The sequence below is a fragment of the Furipterus horrens genome, unplaced genomic scaffold (assembly GCF_987537825.1).
Source record: "Furipterus horrens unplaced genomic scaffold, mFurHor1.1.pri manual_scaffold_2, whole genome shotgun sequence".
Lineage (NCBI taxonomy): Eukaryota > Metazoa > Chordata > Mammalia > Chiroptera > Furipteridae > Furipterus > Furipterus horrens.
Genome location: NW_028327172.1, coordinates 195099231 through 195113920, shown reverse-complemented (window position 1 = coordinate 195113920; position 14690 = coordinate 195099231).

The following is a 14690-nucleotide window of genomic DNA, read 5'->3' as shown; positions in this document are numbered from 1 at the left end:
AGGCATCCATGTGGTCATTTCTGGATGGACACAAGAGTGGTCCAGACAAAATCAGGGGAGGCCCGTCTTTGCCCACTGGCTCCATTTAAGCCAGGTTGGCCAAAAGAGGTCATTTGGTTCAGAGTGTGCCTATAAATTCCCCTGGAGTATAGGTGGTGATTTTCCTGACTCCCCAGTCCAAATCCTCTCGGTAACTGGCCTGGCGGTCTGCATCACAGGCAGCCAGCTGAGATGACTGGGTGCCTCAGGAAGCTAGGCCAGCTAGAGGCTCGGAAAGGCTCCAGGGCTGAGCCAGAAACAGCAGCCCCAGCAGGGTGGGGGCCTGTGGGAAACCATGGGTCGTGGCTTCACGGTGAATAGGCCCCAGCTACACAGTTTCATCTTGGCCCCTTCCTGGATTTTCCAGAAGGTTCTAGCATTTCCTGTACAAGGCAGGAATATAATGCTGTGGTTTACCAGGGGCCAGGGGTTGGGGTGGGGGGTGGGGGTTGTGCCCTCCTCCCTCTGTGTCTGAGGGTAGGATCAGACCTCGGTGATCCTCAGAGCCCCCAAAGAAAATCTTTTTCACGTGATGTGTTTGGAAACTTCCTCATATGCAGAGAGGCCCACTGGTTCTTCAAAGGTCACAGATCAAAAAATGTTTCAGACACTGTGGAAGCCAAAGAAACTTTTCCAGTGTCCTGAGGCTGTGTGAAAAGGCCGTGAGTGGTCCTGCAGCCTGTGGTCCAAAGATTCTCCTCTTTCATTCTTTTTCCTTTCTGTGCTCCCCCACTCCACCCTACCCCCATCCCTGTCAGATCCCTTCCACCAGGTCAGCCTGGTCTTGACGGAAAGCTGCCGTCCAGCTGTGAGCATTTAGAGGAAGGTGAAGAAACCATCCCCTCCAATAGAGGATGTCAGAGCAGAGCACTGTGTTCCACTGTCCTCCAGATCTTTTGGGACCAGATGGCTTTTTATGTTTTATTTATTTATGTATTATTTATACAGTGCCCATGACCCACCCCACCCTAAGACGAATACCTAAACTGTTGGGGAGACCTGCTAGGAGAGGACCCAAGAGGAACATGGAGTGACGCTCAGAATCTGGCCATCCTGTCTATGGCTCCATCTGAGCTGGCAGTCGGTCCTGCGAAGTCCCTCACACTGGCCTGCCACAGCACTGTGACTCTTCTCCCGACATCCCTGCATGCCTGACCCCCAGAGCAGGTGGCATAAAGAATTAAGCTAGAGACAACGCCCACTCCCAATAATTCAATGACAAATCCAGCAAATGCTCTAGGACTGTGCTGAATAATCCAGTCGCCGATGGCCACGTGTGGAAACTGAGCACTTGAAAAATAGGTAGTGCAGGTTGAGATGTACGGTACGTGGAAAACATGAATACTCTGTATAAGAAGAGGATATAGAGTCTCGTGAATGATGTTTATCTTGCCTACATTTTTAAATGATACTATTTTTGATATATTGGGTTAAATAAAATATATTAAAATTAATCTCACCTGTTTCTTTTTACTTTTATTCAGGTGGCTTCTAGAAAAATTTAAATGACCTCTGTGATCTGCATGACATTTCCCTAGGAAGCGCTACTCTAGAAACTCGGAATCTCCAGTGTGGCTGAGAGTCCGGAAGATTCCTGAAGGGGAGAGTGGAGCTGAGATGAGGTGGGGGAAAGATTTCATCAGACAAGGTGAGGAGGGCTTTTTGCTTTGGGAGAAACTGGAACTCAGCAGCAGACCAGCCGGCGCGGGCAGCAAGGCTAACTGGCTTTTACCAGGTGCCTGTTTAAGATGATCAAAGGTGTTCGCTCCCGCCAGCCTTCCTGTCTGCCAGGGCACATCAGGGTCAGGAACTGCGAGGCTGTGATGTCATGTGTCTCCAGGTCCTTTCGCCCTCCAGGAGAGGGACCTGCGAGTCCTGCACATCACTGGTGCAGGCAGCAGCCAACACAGAGGCATTTGTGTATCTGAGCAAAAAGTCCACGAGCGACAGCTGCCGTTTCAATGCTGTGGAGCTATCCAAAGCACTTACTGTCTATTCAGTGTTCTCAAAAATCCCATTCAGTTGGTTTAATTACAGCCTGCGTTTACAGTTTCACGAATAAGGAAGCCGAGTCCCCCTAGGATTGTAGCTGGCAGAAGGTCGCCCCGGTGATACAGGAAATCAGGATTTGCCCCACATTCCTGCGTCTGCACCCCGACCCACCACGTTCCACCTTGTTCCCACCTCTGTTCGGCCCTGGGGCCCCACGCCAGCTGCGGCCGGGACCCCCTCCACGGCTGGCTGCCAGCTGGGGCAGGCTTTCCTGGAGCCCGCGGGCTGTGTTTAATCTAACAGGTACAACTGAGTCCCTGCGCTGCACCCAGCCTGTGCCTCGGGCTGTGGAGTGAAGGAGAAGCATCCGGCAGCAGCTCTCTGAAGCTGTGGGCTGCGGTGCCGGTACCCTGCGCTCTGTCCCTTCAGACAGTGTCAGGCGGTCCCTCAGGGCTGGCGGCGGAGTCTGGGGTCAGACGCCTCTGCCTGCGGTCCAGTTCCCTTGTTTATCGTTTCATCCTGGCAGGTCCCATCTGTTATTTAGATCTTATAAATAGCCGCAGCTAGGGTGTGACTCGGGTGGAGACCTGGAGCTGGTACTCCACCCTGCAGGGGAAAAAAGGCGTATTTAATTCATTTCTTCACTTGGAAGCCTCTAGCTGTTTAGAATGCCAATTAGGCAGCAGCTGCCGGGGTTTTTCCTTTCCCGATCCCAAGCTGGCCTGTCTGATTTTCTGCGCCTGTTGACTTAAGCTCTTACAGGAGGTTGGGTGGGGCTGGCGTGGCAGGACCACAGCCGCCCTGAACCGGGCTGGCTGGGCTTGGCAGATGCTCTGCGGGAGCCTGTGGGTGGGGGTGGGGGTGGGGGTGGAGGTGGGCAAGGTTCCACCAAGGAGCCCAGCCCTGCCCTGTTTCTTCCCAGATGCAGTTTACTGACTGAGGGGAGTCTGTCAGGCCAGTGCCTGAGGAGGCCCCCAAACTAGTGCCTGAACAGATACCCTGGAAGGGGTCCTCGGCCCCTTGGCTCCTGCAGAACTTGGGTCTCTGCATCATGCACCTGGCACCTATCACGTGCTGCCTGAGAGATTATATCTGCCCTGAGGTGCTGTGTCCTCCTTAGTGCAGTGGGGACTACAGTGACCGCCCAGGGTCCTGGGGAGGCTGGCGCTGGGCGCAGCACGTGGCACAGCGGGAGGGCTCACAGATGCTGACTGTCACCAGCTTCCCTTTTAGGTTGAGACGCAAAGTGAGGACACACTCAAAACACAGGGCCTGAAGAGCTGAAAGTGACTTATAGGAAGACCAAACAAATTAGAGAGCTTCCAGCTCATCAGCCCAATGGAAATATCAAAAGCGGTTTTTAAAAACTGAAAGCATTATGTAATAAAATGTAAAATGCATATTAGTACATAGTTTTAAAAATCATTGCAAAATAAAACGACCACGAAAAAGCAAAGTTGGGTATGGCAGCAGACAAAAATGAGAAGCACCCAAACACTCACCCTGAGGTCATCCCCAGTATGAAAATGCCTTGCATACATTAGTGTGTGGTGTGTGTATCTTGTCTATGTGTTTCTTGCATACATTAGTGTGTGGTGTGTGTATCTTGTCTGTGTGTGTGTGTGTGTGTGTGTGTGTGTGCTCCTGGGCCAGCGGGGGCTGAGGCTCTAATGCAGTTAGTGAGAAAAAAGCAAAGGATCTTGGGGTTTCTGTGGCTATGCCTGGGGTTGGTGCCACTGAAAGGGGAAGGAAGGGCATGGGGTGTGAGGGGCCTTGCAGAGAGAAAAGGGGTGGCAAGGGAGGGATGTCATGGCCTCTGTCCTCCACCTGCCTGGGAACCAGGCCTGCATTTTCTCCAAGGAGAGGCGGAAGGGTCACGGTCTAAAGGAAGTGTTTGTGTGAAAGACTTGCTGAGCCTGGACACAGGCAATTCTGCCTTAGCACCTAAATGACACTCTGTGGCACAGAGTTCGGAGACAGTCTCAGCACTGTCAGCAGAGGTGGCAGGGACATTTCTTTAAGGGTGTGTTTTTGGTGCTCGCTAACAACGGTGACTTACTGCAGAAAAAGCCAAAGGAGAACGCCATGTGGCTCCTGTGGCCAGAACACAGACACGCCTTTGGGTTTGCTCAGTGATTACGGGAAGATTCTTAAAGGGGGCTCAAGCCCTGCCGTTGCCGTTTAGTAGGGGAAGCTCAGCATGACTGGAATTCGGGCATATATGTGAACATGATGTCATTATTAAACAAATATTGAGTCATGTGTTTGTGTCACTTCATAAGCAGGATGAAACATATTGATTTTAAATTAAAACCACAGAGTACATTCCAACATTTTGGAACCATAGGAAGGAAGTACAGTGTGAAGCAGTTAGTTCCCCAGTGATCTTCAGTTTCTCTCAGCTGAGAGACACTCTGTGTAGTCAAGGATGGCTGGTCGCCTTTCACTCCTCAGAACTCCGTCCTTCCCTGGCATGATGGAGAAGGAAAATGAACAGAAGGCCCACCTACAGCAGCATCTTACAGCTAATTAGATACCCAACTGAGCCAACAATTTGAACTCAACCCATCCCAAGTTGCAAAAGTAGGCCAAGTCTCTTGGCACTCAGAGCCACAGCTTTGCCTCCTTCGGGAGCTGGGATCTGATGCTCCAGAGAACTTCAGGTGCGTGCCAGGAAGACACGCACCTTCTCGTGGAATGCAAAAGCCACAGTCTGGATTCCAACCTGTCCATGTGTCTAGACTTTCAGTGCAACAGAGGAGGAAAATCAAACAATAGAGGCTCCCACACTCTCCAGGGATGACACTGTCTTGCAGGGTGCCTTGGGAGAGTTCAACTGTACATCATGTACCCTCTGAACACAGTGCCAGTGAGTGATGCTCCTAAGAGTGTATCAGATGAGAGGAGATTACTAGCTGGCAGGTGTTGCTAGGACCCCTTTCTTTAGATTAGTCCTTGCCTTGGAACCTCCTTGGCCTTGAAAGTCTTCAAGGGTCCGACATCTTATTCTCTCTTGATGAGCTGTCTTCCCCCAACTAGAGAAAGACTCACCATCTCCCCAGAATGATATCTGATCTCCTCTTCTTCATACTAGAAACCTTCATTATCACATGTCAAGATGTTCTGTCCTGAGGCATTCATGCCACTTTTCAGAGAGAGAGAGTGAGAGTATTTAAAAACCCAAAGACAGAGAAGAGCATGGAATAACTGCAAATGTAGACAGTTGGTCTCATTCATTCATTAATTTTTTTCCTCCACTGAGTGCCTAGAGAATTACTTCTGGAAACTACTGTCTCCACAGCTACCACCTTGTTCAAGCCACCATTCTCTCTGGACTGAATCAGTGCCATGGTTTCTTAATGGTTCTATTTGTTTCCCTTCTTGCCTTTCTCAGTCATTCTCATCAAGGTGATCTTAAAAATACACACACACACACAAAAAAAATGTTATCTTTTTTCTCCCACTCCCGCTGGAAGTCACTGACTGGTTTTCCCTTCCATGTGTTTGCTCATGGGATGAACACTAAACCCTTCAAGGCCCTGCCAACCAAGGCTGCAGCCTGTTCCCAGCCTCTGCCCTCTTCCCTTCCTTGCTGCAGTGACACTGGCTGTCTTTCAGGTCCCCCAGTGTGCACATGTCCTCTTCTTACTCCTTCAGTTCCTCTGCCTGGACTGTCTCCATCCTTTCCCTCATCACCTAAAATTAACATCTGCACCCCAGATCTCAACTCAGACATCACCTCTTTACCTTTCACAGCCTCCAGGCTTGACTGATTTCCTTGCACCACATTCTCTCACCTTGGTCATTTCCTTTCATATCATTAATCAGAGTGAGTGCTTACATAGCTCTCTGAGTGATTACTTGATCAATGTCATCTCCCCAGTAGATTATAAATTGCTGTAGAATAGGGACTCTGACTGTTTTGCTTACCATTATATTCTCAGTGCCTGGCACAGAGCCTAACACAAAAGTGCTCAATAAATATTTGTCAAATATTTGAATAGATATGTAGACTTGGCTCCCAGGCATTTACCATCACCTAGGAAAGAAAAAGATCACTCCTTAGTCCTCAAAGCCCTCTTCAAATGTCATCCTTATTGTGAAGTTTCACTGTCTAATTCTCCTTTCTCCTCTCTATCCTGGGATGAGCAAATCTCTTCCAGCACGTGCCTGCAGCATGCTCTGTGTTCCTTAGTAATCCCTTTGTGGGCTTTTGGAAGAATACCCATCTGACCTCATCCATACCTTGCAATGGGACAGCTCTACCTGGATGCCTGGATCCACTGCCTAGGGCTCCCACAACAAAGTACCACAAATGGACTGAAAATAACAAATGTGTATTCTCTCACCATTCTGGATTCTAGAAGTATAAAATCAAAGTTGTCAGTGGGGCCATACTTCTCTCCGAAACATGTAGAAGAAAATCCTTCCTGGCCTCTTCTGGCTTCGGGTGTTTTCTGGCAATCCTTGGGGCTTCTCAGCTCATAAATGCAAGACTCCAATCTCTGCCTCCATTGTCACATAGGCATCTGTTTTTCAGGTCAGCAGTCATATTGAATTAAGGGTTCACTCTGCTCCAGGTGACCCCATCTAAACTAATTATATCTGCAACCATCCAGATAAGTTCACATGCTGAGCTGATGAGGATTATGACTTGAACATATCTTTTTAGGGGACACAAGTCAACCTATAACAAGCATAATAAGTAACTCAAATTCAGGTCCCCAATTGCTCTCAGTGTCGCCCTCCTGTATTTTTTATCTTCACCGGTGGTACTTAGGCCCATATAAAGCAGAACAGAAAGTCTCCTATCATCCCACCACTTCCATTTCCAATTAGTCATGAAGTTCTATTGACTGTCTCTTCAACATTTCTTATATTCATCCCCAATGACCCTATTTTCATTCTTTCATCCTCTTTAACCTGGACAATTATGGGAATTAAACTGGTCTTTCTACCTCCTCCTGTCTGAATTCTTTCTAATTCATCCTCCATGTTGCTTCATGAGAGTTGTATTTCAAACCAAACATGGCCATCACACCATGTTTAAAACTCTTCAAAAGCTCTGCTTTGCACATACGGTGGCCCAAACTCCTATGAGTGGCACACAAGGTTTTATCATCTGGTCCTTACTTTCCTAATGCAACTTTAGAAACTGCATCTCTGCACTCTCTTCTCCAATTCTTTTGAACTATTTCACGACCTCTACCTAGAAAATGATTTTATGCCTTTGAACTTATAGTAGAGACATTTACTGCTCATGGAATACCCATGTGTTCCTGTACATTTTACAACCCAGTGAGGCATGTGATTAGTTCTAGCCAATGTACTGAGACTGGAAATTTTATCTATCACTTCTGAGCTGAAGTATTTAAGAGCCAGTGTGTTGCCTTCCAGCTTTTTGTTTCCTGCCATGCCAACTTCAAAGCCACATGTTCTGTGTATGGCCTACACTAGCCTGGGTCCCCAAGTGACTATGTAGAGGAGGGCCCTATCCCTGATCCTTTCACACACCCCACAACCAGCTGACTTGCATTTGACATGTGGTTTGAGTGAAAAATGAACCTTAGTTATACTAAGTTACTAAGACTTTAAGACCCTTTTGTTACTTCAACATAACTTGTTCTATCCTGACTCACAAAGTGCTTCTGTAGAGGCTGTTCCCTCTGCCTGCCCCACACCCACTTCTGCTGCCTGCGAGAGTCCTGCTGACCCTTCCAGCCCCATGGTCTTCATTCTGTAAAACTGATCTGATCCATTACCAAGTAGAATTAATTACTCCCTCCCGTGCTCCCAATGCACCTTGTATGTAATGTCAACATTGTCCTAATCACCTATCACAATAATTTAATATCCATTGAATTATGGAAGAGTAGATGGTAGATGCCTTGAGGGCAGGGACTGTGTGTCATTCAGCTATGAAGTTTGTATATCCAGCACCCTACAGGGCAATTGGCACAAAGAGGGTACCCAAGCCAACAACTGATGGATGAATGAACTGACTCAATATAATCTGTACAGGCTGTCAGTGGAGGGTGATAGAAAAGGCCTCAGGAAACACAAAAACACTGTGTGGGACTCTATGGCTCAGAGACATTCGGAGTGGATGATAGAAAGTTTGAGCTTATGCAGAGTTCAGAGTACTGCTGGCCTATATAATGTATATTACTGGGGCTCGAGAAAGTGAGAGGATTTTAGAAAATAAAACTGTCATGTGTGCAATCAGAAAGAGAGGCTCCAAAAATTACTTTTAACTCATGTGGAATAAAAGTGTGTCCTGTTAGCAGAAAGTGATGATTTAGGAAATAACGCAGGACATGTATAACATGGAATGATTATTGAATTGAAACCATTTGTAAGGGACACACTAGAAAAGCATGAAACAGGGATTCTAAACAAAATGCAACTTTTTTTTGTCTGTCTCTCTCTCCTTATCTATAATCTATCTTCCATGAGAGCAGTAGGGGCAGATCCAGGTTTTGTGGGGTCCCCCATTGTCTCTTTAAATTTTATATTATAGCAGCACAATCCTCTACCCCCAGTGATGACTTGGGCAAGCCAATAAACTTCCTGTCACGTTCAGACAATAAAAAATCCTTTGAGTTGCCAGAAATAGCCTCACTTCATATCTTAGCATTCCAAGTCCCAGGTAATAGTTAACGTTCTGAGACTGATTTAGCCTCAAACCTTCTCTCCCTCCTTGGCTCAGACCGGCCTCATCCTGGAAGCCTGCCCTGGGAAAGGGGCACCGTCCTTTTCCTCTCGTCTCCCCTGCTCACCTCCTCCCCTTGCTAGCTGCTGTTTTCCTCTATGCCTGGAATGAAGCCCAGAAAAAGAGGTAAGGGAATAATATAGTTCTCACATGGCTGGGTGGCCTAAGCCCTTTGGGCCGGCAGCTGGCCTCCATGGGGTGGCCTGGCAAATGATGAAAGCTGGCCCTGTTATGGGCTTTGCTGAGACCTCCAGCTGGGCCCCTGTCTCCTGTGGTTCCCTTGACCCAGGGCTGAAGGTCCCTATCCCTCTGGGTGGTCTCATGTGACTCCTTCCCCAGCTCCTGGGATTCCAGAGGTAGAATGGCCAGCCCTTTCTGCTAAGGTCTCCTGTCCATGCCTACAGGCCCCAAGACCACCCCACACTACCCCACACCTGCTCCCTTTCCCACGGGCCCATATCTGGTCTTGGAACACTCCCCTTGCTCTGCCACCAAAGTAGTATCCATCATTAACATTTAAATGTCACTTAACAAGCCCAGGCCGGATAGTTCAGTTGGTTGGAGTGTTGTCCCAATACACCAAGGTTGCAGGTTTGATTCCCAGTCAGGGCACATACAAGAAACAACCAATGAATGCATGAATAAGTGGAACAAAAAAACAATCTCTCTCTCTCAAATTAATAAATAAAAACAATGAGATGAAATACATGTCTCATAATGTTCCAGCACTGTCCTATATACTCTGTTTACTATTTCAATTAATGTTCACACCGCCTATGAGGTTGGTAAATCTGGTGTGCCAAATACATGGATGTTTATTTTTTAAATTCTGTCTTAATTTCTGTTGTCACAAAACACTGTAAGCACATTTCACTTGTCACTGATTTTTATTGCAGACACAGGAATTTAGAGGTTAAGGCTTTATTGTAGCTTGTTATTTTGAGGCTTAGGGCAAGTCAACAACATCTCTGCAGTGAACTCATCAACACCGAGATTCTTTCTTGCCCTAAAATTCTGTGACTTAAGAAATAATTCTAGGATAAGAACTATGTGTAGGTGTTCAGGATGGAGGTGAAAAAGGCTATTTAGGGCATGGAGAAGCCCAGACAGTCCAGAGGTAAGTGTCCCTTAAAATTCTTGAGTATCTTTTTAACCTTTGAAAAAATGATATTTAAAATACCTCAAAATTTAGATCTTTATCATTGCTTCTTTTATAACCCTCATGAACAGTCTTGATAAAAAGAGCAGTTTCAGCACATGGTTTTCAGGAACCTTAAAAACATTCATCCCTCTGACTCATGAACTCTACTACCAGAAATAATTTCTAAAAAATAATCAAAAGCATACACAAAGATTTGTGCATAAGAGAATAAATCACAGCAGTTTTTAAAGTACTAAAAAGTAGAAACAACTCACTTTGTTCAATTTCTGTTCGCATGACAGGATCTCAAACTGAGCTAAATAAAGTAGTGCCCTCTCTCCTTACCCTGCCTTTATTTCTTGCCTCCATGAACAAATCCAAATGGCATTGGAGCAGAAAAAGGACAGACTGTGTTCAGGTAAATAGTTTGCAAACCCAGGAAACATAGCCTCAGGTGAGAAACAGAGTGTGCTTCTCCAAGACAAAGGGGAGACTGTTGTTTTTTATACAGAAAGTTGCTGCTCAAGGTTCCTTACTTCGGTCCACCTTGTGTAAATGAGGTATCCAAGTTAGTACAGTTCTGATTGGTCTGAATCGTGCAATTTTGATTGGTCAGTACTGTGTTCCCTCACTTAACGCGGGTATTACATTCTAGACGCCCCCCGCGATAGGTGAAAATCCACGAAGTAGGAACCTTACATTTATTTTAGTATTTGTATATATTTTAAGGCTTTATAAACCCTTGCCACACACTTATAAACCATTCCCAGTCCCTTATTAACTGTTCCCACTCCCTTATTAACCTTTTCCACACTTTTATAAACACTACTTATATTCTTAAACATATTCTACACTCTTATTAAACCTACGTAACTTTAACAACATACGTATACAGTACCGCAAAATCCTGCAAAATAGCGAAAAATCCACAATAAATAATTAAATATAATATTTTTAAAAATCTCACGATACAGTGAGGCCACGATAAATGAACCACGATATAGAGAGGGATTACTGTATTATGCATCCTGATTTGTTGTTACGGAGCAGTTATGATTGGTTGGGGCAGGTCTCAGTCCCCGGTTGAAAGATGAAATGAGGAACTCCTTTACAAAGGTGTAAAGGAGCGGGACATAGTGCTGGGAAGCCAAGAGTTCAGTCAGAGATTCTTCCTGGTTTCCAGAGTACACGGGAAGCCCCTGCTAGCAGGTGGCCGCTAGAATCTTATTATTTATAAAATTTGAGCCCTTGGTTGACCATGGGGAGTCCATTTCAGCAGGTAAATAAATTCTTTCTTGGGGTTCACATCAAACAAATCTTTCTTCTTGGGGTCTATGTATCATAACACTTATCGCCATCTGATGTTATGTTTATTGGTTACTTGTTTATTTTCTCACTTCCAACTAGCTCCACAAAACCAGTAGGGGTAGATCCAAGTTTTGTGGGGACTAATGTGCATATAAATCTGAGGTAATTTTTAAGAAAAACAATAGAAAATAAGAATATAACATTAGACACGAACATGAAGGTTGATTTAGAATGAAAATAAAAAGTCTTGGGAAGACTTCTCATTAGCCTTCCAGTAAATTTGCCTCAGAGAGGACAGGGTTTGGTCTGTTTTATTCAAAAATGTATCTGTAAGATATAGAACAGTGCCTGGCACTGCACAGGTGTTCAGGAAACACTTGGTGGAATAAAAGAGTGAGCAAGAATAGAGAATTGACTTAATGAATTAACAAAAAGAGGTGGAAACAGTTAAATAACTTGCCTCCAAATACAGTTAGCAGTGGGAAGAACTGGACTGAACATAATTCAGTTCTTCCTTCCTCTCTGGGTTCATGGATGCCCAGCGAGATTCCATTCCCAGCCTCCCTTGCAGCCAGGTGTGACCATAGGATACAATTCAGGCAAGTAGTTGTGAGCAGAAATCATGGTGCTATGTCTGAGCCTGAGCTGTAAGTTCATGGGAGTGCCTTTTCCATGTTCTCTTCCTTCCACCTGCTGGCTGAAATCCAGATGTGGTGGTGACTCAGTTTGACAAGATCATGAGGAAGATGGCAGAATAACGACTTAGAAAGAACCAGAGTTCCTGAATGACTGTAAAGAACAGAGCTGCTTTACTGATTGGCACAGTTCATATCTGGATTATTATATGACAGGGAAATAATGTTCTTTGTTCTGTCAGTCATGGTATTTGGGGGCCCCCTTTGTTACAGCAGCTTAGACTTATACTGACTGATACCGTTTTTAATACCAGGCTCTTTTCATTGTGATATACTGCCTCCTAGCAACACTACTAGAAATAGGAAGTGTGACTTACAGTCAGGCCTGAGAGATGTCTTTTGGCTTTCTCCTGGCTGTTCCTCATACCTCTCATCCCTGGTAACAATAGCAATGGCTAACTAAATGTCAGGTACTGTCCTAAGTGCTTTCCATGAAGTGACTCATTTAACTTTCACCTTTTAAGTAGATAATATTATTATCTCCCTTTAAAAGATGAATAAACTAGACTCTCAGCCAAGAAGGAGGTGTAGACAGACATGCTGAATCTCCCTCCACAACTAAGAAGGAATACAACTACCTCAAAACTAGAAACAACCAGAAATTCCAGAAAATCAAACTGCATGGAAGTCCAACAAACAAAGATATAAGCAAGAAATACTCATCCAGAGAGGTAGGAGGGGCGGAGCCGGGGTGGAAAGGATGCGGTGTGGTGGTTGCAGCAGCGGCGGGCAGCAGCAGGCCAGTGCAAAACACAGTTACACATTTTAAAAAGTCAGGAGGGACACCTGGGGAGCGCTCCCAGCTCCTCACCAGACTGCGCAGCTCACGGTCTCAGCACTGGGGAAAATCTAGCCTCATTGCTTCTGACTGTGCAAACCAGTGGGAGTTGGGGCAGAGGAAGAAACTGCCAGTCTCTAAGCAGAGTCTGCTTGTTTAAAAGGCCCCCATGGTCCTAGAACGCCCGCAGACCCACCGACTCTGGGAGTGACGGCCAGGGCAACAACTAGAGGGGTGCCAGTCCAGTGCAGAAGTGGGAGAAATGCCTGGAAAAGAGGAGAGTGCTGGGCAAACGGCATTGTTCCCTCTCAGACCCCTCCCCCACATACAGTGCCACAACATGGTGAAACATGTCACCTTATACTGACGAATACCTAAGGCTCCGCCCCTTACAATGTAACAGGAGCGACAGCTCTACCTAAGACACAGAGGCAAACAAACACAGGAGCCTGTCAAGATGAGGAGACAGAGAAGTATGGCCCAAAAGGGGGAAAGGATCAAGGTTCCAGTGGGATAACTAAGCGACGAGGAGATAACCAACCTAACAGATGAGGAGATAGACAACCTAACAGATGACATAGGCAACCTAACAGATGCAGAATTCCAAACACGGATGATGAAGTTACTCACAGGCTTGACAAATATGCTTGAGCATGTCAAATGCATAAGAGAAGAAATGAAGGCTATGCTGAGTGAAATGAAGGAAAATCCACACAAAACCAATAGGGAAGGAAAAAGAACTGCGTTTTAAATAAATGATTTGAAACATAAGGAAGAAAAAAGACAGTCAACCAGTGCAGAATGAGGAAACAATAATTGAAAAAAATGAGGAGAGTCTTGCGAACCTCTGGGACAACTTTAAATGTGCCAACATCTGAATCATGGGGGTGCCAGAAGGAGAAGAGGAAGAGCAAGAAATTGAAAACTTATGTGAAAAAATAATGGAGGAAAACTTCCCAAGTTTTGAGAAGGAAATAGACATACAAGTCCAGGAAGCACAGAGAGTCCCGGGAGAGCTGGACCCAGAGGGGACCACACCAAGATCCATCATAATTAAAATGCCAAAGGTGAAAGATAAAGAGAGAATCCTAAAAGCAGCAAGACAGAAGTGGAGAGTTGCCTACAAAGGGGTGCCTATAAGACTATCAGCTGATTTCACAAAAGACATTTTGTAGGCAAGAGGGGACTGGCAAGCAGTATTCAATGTGATGAAGAGCAAGGACCTACAACCAAGATTACTCCATCCAGCAAAGCTATTATTTAGAATGGAAAGGCAGACGAAGTGCTTCCCAGACAAGGTAAAGCTAAAAGAGTTCATCATCATCAAGCCATTATTATATGAAATGTCAAAGGGACTTAGTTAAGAAAAAGAAGATCAAAACTATGAACACTAAATGACAACAAACTCACAACTATCAACAACTAAATCTAAAAAATAAAAACAAAATCCAATTAAGCAAACCAGAAAAGAAACAGAATCATAGGTATGGGGATCATTTGGAGGGTTATCAGCTGGGAGGGGGAAGGAGGAGAAATGGGGAAATAGTGCAGGGACTAAGAAGCATAATCGGTTGGTACAAAATAGAGTGAAGTTAATAATATAGGAAAGGGTGAAGCCAAAGAACTTATATGCCCGACCCATGGACATGAACTAAGGGGGGTGGGATTGCTGGAGGGAAGGGGGTACTTGGTAGAGAGGAGCAAAGGGGAAAAAAATGGAACTACTGTAACAACATAACCAATAAAATATACTTAAAAAAAGATGAATAAACTGAGGCCCAGAAAGTTTAAGGAGCACAGCTAGTAAGTGTGAGAGCTAGGATTTAGACCCATGCCAGCTGGTTCCATAGCTTCATTTCCCAGACACCATGCCATGTTCTTCCGACCCTCTCGCTCTTTCTTCTGCTCCCTTCCTGTCCTATAGATCCACTCAATGCTTCCCTATTGTGAATAGGCCAATAGAAGCACCAGGTGGTCACAAATGAAAAGAAATTGTTCTACATTTCTGTCTCTTTCACATCATCA